The sequence below is a fragment of the Nicotiana sylvestris genome, chromosome 2, assembly GCF_000393655.2.
Source record: "Nicotiana sylvestris chromosome 2, ASM39365v2, whole genome shotgun sequence".
NCBI classification, from domain to species: Eukaryota; Viridiplantae; Streptophyta; class Magnoliopsida; order Solanales; family Solanaceae; genus Nicotiana; species Nicotiana sylvestris.
In genome coordinates, this window is record NC_091058.1 from 207,387,106 (window position 1) to 207,395,299 (window position 8,194).

Here is an 8,194-nt window from a genome sequence, read left to right on the forward strand (position 1 = left end):
TTTCGAATATCCATTGACACCCCTGCTTTAAACAATGAGAGTAACGTAGATAAAATGTGGTTGTTGGAGGAATACAACAGAATCCTAAAAAATTGAAACAAAACAGAAACGTGGTCGGCAGGATTCGAACCTGCGCGGGCAAAGCCCACATGATTTCTAGTCATGCCCGATAACCACTCCGGCACGACCACTTGATGGTGAGAAAATCTAATAGATTTTTATATAACCAATAAATATATTTTTGGGCAAATCTCAAAGAGCCGACACCTCAAATTTAATCAACATAACAAAATATCGAGAATGTACAAAATAGAAAACTGAATTGTTTCTTGGATCTGTACACAGAGCAATGGGCTAATGGCAGAGGAAAAAGAAACAAATTTCTCCCAAAATCTCAAGCTTAATTACGACTAATCATCATATCATATCATCATCATACTATATTATAAGTGTGGAGACTTTTAGTGGAAGTTATTTTACTAATATCTCCTTGAAACATTGATCGACCATTTTATCCTTTCATTACACATATTCAATTTGTTATTATTGTACAAATATGTAATTATACGTCATAAATTCTTGTATGGACTAATATTCAATTGTAAGTTACAATGCAAGACACTAAAGAGTTACTACTATTTAATTATATATATATATATATATATGTACGTTTCCACATTTTGCTTGGCATTTGGAGTTGCGCAACTTTTAGAAATAATTACATACTTAAAAGTTACTAATTAAAAAGTTATTCTGAAATTAAAGCCTCTAATATGTCGTGTTTGTTTCACTTGTAATGGAAATGAAGAAAATTAGCTAATTAACCTTTTATTATCGTGACTTTTGAGACTATTGCATTATCCTTGAGTGTACTTTTTGGCTTATAAGTGCAAATACCTTACAAGATTTTTATGTGAACTGTGCCATGTGAAAATAATATTTTTTTCATTGATTTACAATAACATTATTGGCTATTTACTGACAATGATAAGTGAGTTATCATCTTGATATTCGAGGTGTTGGGCAATGGAAATTCAGAAGGCCTTATTCATACATTGTTGTATATGCTCGATCTGTATTTTCTACCGAGTAGAGTGTCCTAGGATTATTGTCGAGGCCAAGGCAAATATTATGTCGCCAGATGAACTCTTCATGTATTCTCTTTGTTATTTTTGTTCATTTGTCTTTTATTTACTCAGGTGCCTTTTCTACTATTGCTTGGGGTTTGAAATATATAAATTATGGTTGTGTTTGTATACATAATTCTTGAATCTTGTTAGATTTTATTATAATTATATTTTTATTTCAACTTCTGAGGGAGTATTTATAAATTTGAGCGAACAATCCTACTTTTGAATGTTTGGGGCGAAGATAAATGTATAGTCATTATGCTTTGTGTGGAGGTTTGGTTGAAATATATATTTCTTCATGTCTTTCCTAATTTTGTTTAGACTATTTACATGTGTTTATTAAATTTAGAATAGGAATTCATCAACATATTTGTACCATTAGAGGTTATATTATCTTAATTAGCTTCAAACACTTCTTGCTAAATGAAAATTACACCACTCCGCTACTATGAATTTCATTTAATGAATAAAATTTAAATGGTAAATTGACATTTTTTATTAGTTGCAGCATTTCCTTTTTTATAACTTAATACTTTTTTTGAATTTGTCGATATTTTGTAATAATGATAGGGAATAAACGTGCAACGCACGTTACCATCGACTAGTTAATATTTATCCATGAAGAAACCCTTTTTTTCTTTTTAGGGAGTTTTTCCTATATATACTATAATAGAAATTTATTTACCCATTTTCTCTAGGTTTTGTAGCTTTCAAAAAGAATTTTTTTACAAGTTATATATATTCCCCTTAAAAGGCTCACACCTCATTATTAATGTATCCAATTAATGATTCAATTATATCCATTTCTCTTTTCTTTCCTTTCCTCTCTCCTTTTTCTTCTACATATATTTGTGATATTTGATTGCTATCAAGGGTTGAGTGACAACCCACATTTGCCAAACTTTTGCCCTTCTCCTTTTTTTTTTTGCCCCATCTCTTCGAGTAGGCTCAATAGTCAATAGCCTTCAATCTAATAGAGTTGCGAATAAAAAAATTCAATAAGTCTCTATATACTTAACATATTCACAAATGAACGAACCTAAAATTTAGCAATTGTATCATGTAGTCAAATAGAATTCAGATATAATGTAACGATCCGACCGATCATTTTATGAATTTACGCTCTGATCCCCTATTTACTACTTTTTCCATACTTATTTCTGCTATTTTGATTTGCCGGGATGTTCGATTTTGAGTTTCGGAGAGTTTTGGGACACTTAGTCCCTAAATGAGAGCTTAAGTGTTGGAAATTTGATAGTAGTTGGAGCAGTATGAAGACGACCTTGGAATGGACTTTCGATGGTTTCGTTAGCTTCGTTGGGTGATTTTGGGCTTAGGGGCATGTTCGGATTGTGTTTTGGAGGTCCATAGCTAATTTAGGCTTGAAATGCCGGAAGTCGAATTTTGAAGTTTCCGGTTCGATAGTGAGTTTTTGATCCGAGGGTCGGAATGGAATTCTGGAAGTTGGAGAAGCTCTATAGTGTTGAATGTGACGTGTGTACAAAATTCCAGGTCATTCGGACAAGGTTTGATAGACTTTTTGATCAAAAGCGTATTTTTAGAATTTTGGAACTCTTAGGCTTGAATCTGTGGTTGATTCGTCGTTTTGATATTGTTTTAGGTGCTTTAAGGATTGGTATAAGTTTGGATAGTGGTATTAGACTTGTTTGTGATTTTGGTTGAGGTCCCGGGGACCTCGGGATGATTTCGGATGGTCGTCGGAAGAATTGGAAGTGGTTTGAAGCAGCTGAAGTTGTTGATCTCTGTCATAACCGCACCTGCGGTTGGGTTCCGCAGGTGCGGAACCGCAGAAGCGGCGGATCCATCGCAAAAGCGGAAAGAGGATAAGCCAGCAGGAGCCGCAGAAGTGGTACCGCATCTGCGAATGGGGAGTCGCAAGTGCGGAAATAGGCTGAGTTAGTGATTGTCGCAGATGCGACCGTTTGTCCGCAAAAACGGGACCACAAAAGAGGATTAGTTGGGCAGAAATATATAATTCTTGCTTTCGCGAATTTGAGCTATTTTTTTTTACCTCTTTTCAAATGGGAAGAAGGCTTGGAGAGCATTTTCAAGAGAGATTTTCAGAAGAGTTCATTGGGATAAGGTCTTTGGTCCCTAAACTCGTTATTGGAGTGATTTTCATCATTATAAGCATGAAAAATCAAGAAAAATCAGTGGTAATTTGGGGGTTAGGGCTTAATTAATTAGAGACCTTTGAGTGATGATTTGAGGAATCATTTGAGGTCTGATTTTTGTACTTTTGGTATGACTGAACTCGTGAGAGTGTGAGGATTCTGAAAATATAAATTTTGAACCATTTGGAGTCGAGTACTCGCGGCAAGAACGTGATCTCGGGTTCATTTTGAGCTGGTTCGAGGTAAGTTAACCTTGTGGGGGGGATTTTCCCCTTAGGATTTGGTATTATTAATAATTAAAATGCGTTGTATGTGAGGTGACAAGTGTTGGAAATCCGGTTTTCATTAAGCAATTACTAGTATGTTTCCTTTCCTGTTTTTATTACTTGTACTATTTAGCCTGTTGTTAGCTTAAGAAAGCATGTCTAAGTGATTTAGAGGGTGTTTGGCTAAGCTTATAAGCTGGTCAAACTGGCTTATAAGCACTTTTTGGCTTATCTACGCGTTTGGTAAAATTAAAAGTGCTTATAAGTTAAGTACTTATAAGCTAAAAATAAGTCAAAAGTCATAAGTTGGTCTCCCCCAACTTATCAAATTTCAGCTTATAAGCACTCTAATTTTGACCAAAATATTTACTATTCTATCCCTAAAATACTTCTTTTTAAAACAAAACTCTTCGTATACCCAGTTCTTCAGGTGCATATTATTAAGTTCATCACTTTTATCCAAACACATAACTGCTTATTTTTTAAATCAGTTTCAGCACTTAAAAGTGCTTTTCAGCACCGAATGCTTATCAGCTACTCTAAATCAGCTAAGCCAAACGGGCTCTTAATTGCTTTATTTGCTCAAACTACTTTACCTGAATTCTGTGCAGCATGCTAGGCTAGAATTACTTGTTTGCCTTAATATGAAATTTAACTTTTCTGAATATTTTTCTGTTGTTGCTGTGTATTTACATTGGGACTACGGATGTGGGATTCCGATAGCTCCCCTTGTCTGTTTATATTTGGGACTACGGATGTGGGATTCTGGTAGATCCCCCTGCACAGTCATATGGAACTACGGGACTGCATCCGGTAGATTACCCCAGTACTGGGTATTTACATTTGGGACTACGGAACGGGATTCCGGTAGATCCTCGAGCACTATGAGTTGGTCTACTGGACAGTATCCCGAGAGATCCATTGGATATGTATATTTGGGACTACAGGACGGTATCTCGGGAGATCTTTGATTGTTATTTTTGGTGTTGAGCCGTATTTCTTTCTGTGTTTACTTTGCCTCTGTAATAGTTGCTGTTGTCCTTTATATCCTGTGTTACTTTTACTGCTGTACTTACTTATACTGTTCTATTCTACACTGTCGAACTTTATATTTTATTTAAACCCAGTAAGGCTCTGACTTTCCTCATCACTACCCGATCGAGGTTAGGCTCGGCACTTACGGAGTACTGCTGTGGTGTACTCATGCCCTTTTTGCGCATGTTTTTCATGTGCAGATCCAGGTACTTCGACTCAGTCCTATCACCCTTGAGGCGAGGCGACTGTTCCAGAGACTTCGAAGTATATCTACCGCGTCCACAGACCGAAGAGTCCCTTTCTACTCTCCCTATTGTATTAGCCCTTATGTATGTCTTTTCCTTGTTAAATATTCTGGAGTTGGACATTGGTAGACATTCCAAGGCTTGTGGTTTCATGAGATTCCGTGTTTTCGAAAATGTTGTTAGTTTCGAGAAGTTGTATTGTATATGCCGAGCGACATTTTAAATACTGTTTCATTCGGTTATTTTGGCTTTTAATTATTTCTTCCGCAAGTTTTGTTTGTTTTCCGCATTTGTTAGGCTTACCTAGTCGTAGAGACTAGGTGCCGTCACGGCAGTTCACGTAGGGCGAACTAGGGTCGTGACAAGTTGGTATTAGCTCTAGGTTCATAGGAGTCATGAATCACAAGCCAGTTTATTAGAGTCTCGTTGATCGGTACGGAGACGTCTGTACTTATCTACGAGAGGCTATGTAACTGTTAGGAAAATTCCATTTCATTTGATTTCCTTGTCGTGCGAAATTTTAATGTCACAATTCTAAACTTCTATCTTTTATTCTCTCACAGATGGTTAGGATACATGCTACCCGAGATGATTAGGCACCCGTTCTCCCTACTGCAGCCGTTAGAGGCTAGCAGTTCCAGCCGGAGTCCAGGCACTTGATACGCCTACTACTACTACTACTACTCCAGCACTTCAGGAGACTCTGGCACAGTTCATGATCATGTACACCACTTTGGCTCAGGCAGGGTTGCTTACCCTCGCTGCAGCTACATCTCAGGCCGGGGGAGGAGCACAAACTCCCGCCGCCCGCACTCCTAAGCAGCGAGTGCATGTTGAGAAGGTCCTTGAGATTATTCTTGTACAGTCTGCAGTCCGAGCTCAGCCCGAGGACAAGGCAGCGGATTCCGAGGATGAGCAGCTGAGGCTTGAGGGGTTCAAGAAGTACAAGCCTTCTGTATTCAGTGGTCTAGCATCAAATGATGCTCTGAGATTTCTAGATGAGTGTTATCGTATTCTCCGTACCATGGGTATATCAGGATCGAGTGGGGTTTCCTTCACTATTTTCCAGCTTCGAGGAGCCTCCTATGAGTGGTGGCGCACCTATGAGTTAGAATAACCGGATGAGGCTGCTTCACTAACTTGGACTCAGTTTTCAGATATGTTCCTGAGAGAGTATGTTCCTCAGAGCCTCAAAGACATATGGCGCGCAGAGTTTGAGCATTTGCGCCAGAGTGCTATGACTGTCTCAGAGTATGTTTTCCATTACACTAGTTTGGCTAGACATGCACCAACCTTGGTTTCTACTGTTCGCGAGAGGGTTCACCGGTTTATTGAGGGGCTTATTCCCAGTATCAGGTCTAGCATGGCTCATGAGTTGGAGATGGATATTTCTTATTAGCGGGTAGTAAGCATTACTAGGAAGATTGAGGGTATGCATATTAGGGAGAGATAGGAGAGGGAGGCCAAGAGGTCTTGAAAGTCAGGCCATTATTCTGGTGCCCGTGCCCCAGCTGCAGGTCGTCATGATAGGGGTTATATGAGTCGCCCTGTTTATTTAGCTCTTCCAGCAGCCAGTGTTATTCCAGCTCCTCCTAGGCCTCGGGATACTTATTATGCACCTCTGATTTCTAACGCGCCTCCCGCGCGGGGTGCTTTCAGAGGTCAGTACAGTAGACCTAGCCCGATCCAGTCACAGCCGCCACATCCTCCTAGAGCTTGTTTTGAGTGTGGTGACACACGCCATATGGTGAGGGATTGCCTCAGATTTGGGAGGGGTGCACCTCCGTAGACTTCTCAGCCATAGCGTGCCCTGCAGAGTCCTTAGGATATGGTTACAGCTCCATTTGCTACCCCACCTGCTCAGCCAGCTAGAGGTTGAGGAGGTAGAGGTCGCCTTAGAGGGGGAGACCAGGCCAGATACTATGCCATTCCTGTCCGTACCGAGGCTGTTGTCTCCGATTCTGTCATCACAAGTATTTTACTGGTTTGTCACAGAGATGCATCGGTTCTATTCGATCCAGGCTTCACTTACTCTTATGTGTCTTCTTATTTTACTCCACATTTGGGTGTATCTCGGGATTCTTTGAGTTCCCCTGTTTATGTTTCTACTCCTGTGGGAGATTCTCTTGTTGTAAACCGCATTTATCGGTCGTGTTTGGTTGCTCTTAGTGGTTTTGAGACCAGAGCCAATTTATTGTTGCTCAACATGGTAGATTTTGATATTATCTTGGGCATGGACTGGTTGTCGCCCCACTATGCTATTCTTGATTGTCATGCCAAAACTGTGATGCTGGCTATACCAGGTGTACCGCGTGTTGAGTGGAGGGATACTCTAGATCACACTCCCAGTAGAGTTATTTCTTTTCTTAAAGCTCAGTGTATGGTTGAGAAGGGGTGTGACACATATTTAGCTTAGGTGAGAGATGTCAGTATTGATACCCCTTCAGTTGATTCAATCCTAGTAGTACGGGATTTTCCCGATGTGTTTCCAGCTGATCTTCCGGGCATGCCGCCTGATAGAGATATTGATTTTGGCATTGATCTGTTGCTGGACACTCAGCCCATTTATATTCCTTCGTATCGTATGGCTCCTCCTAAGTTGAAGGAGTTGAAGGATCAGTTACAGGAATTGAAAGGGTTTTATTCGGCCCAGTGTATCACGTTGGGGTGATCCTATCTTATTTGTAAAGAAAAAGGATGGTTCTATGCGTATGTGTATTGATTATCGCCAGTTGAACAAGGTTACAGTGAAGAACCGTCATTCTTTGCCTCGTATTGATGATCTGTTTGACTAGCTTCAGGGTGCACGGGTGTTTCCTAAGATTGACTTGCGCTCAGGTTACCATCAGTTGAAGATTCGGGAGCCAGATATCCCGAAGACTGCTTTCAGGACTTGGTGTGGCCATTACGAGTTCCTTGTTATGTCATTTGGCCTGACCAATGCCCCAACAGCCTTTATGCATTTGATGCATAGTGTGTTCCGGCCGTATCTTGACTCGTTCGTCATTGTCTTTATTGATGACATTCTGGTGTATTCCCAGAGTAGGGAAGATCATGAGCAGCACCTGAGGACAGTGCTCCAGACTCTGAGGGAAAAGAAGTTATATGCAAAGTTCTAAAAATGTGAGTTTTGGTTAGATTTCGTGGCATTTTTAGGCCACGTGGTATCGAGTGAGGGTATTCAGGTGGATCCGAAGAAAGTAAAGGCAGTGCAGAGTTGGCCCAGACCATCATCATCTATAGAGATCCATAGTTTTCTCGGCTTGGCGGGTTACTACCATTATTTTGTGGAGGGGTTTTCATCGATTGCAGCCCCTATGACCAGACTGACCCAGAAGAGTGCTCCGTTCCAGTGGACGGAAGAGTCTGAGGTGAGCTTTCAG

At 40.2% G+C, this 8,194-nt stretch overlaps 1 non-coding gene across 1 annotated transcript; it reads right to left on the bottom strand.

The window, feature by feature from the left end:
• Window positions 1–109: 109 nt before the first annotated feature.
• TRNAS-AGA (transfer RNA serine (anticodon AGA)) lies at window positions 110–191 on the bottom strand. Its single transcript has one exon. It is a non-coding gene; the product is annotated as a tRNA-Ser (tRNA).
• Window positions 192–8,194: the final 8,003 nt, after the last annotated feature.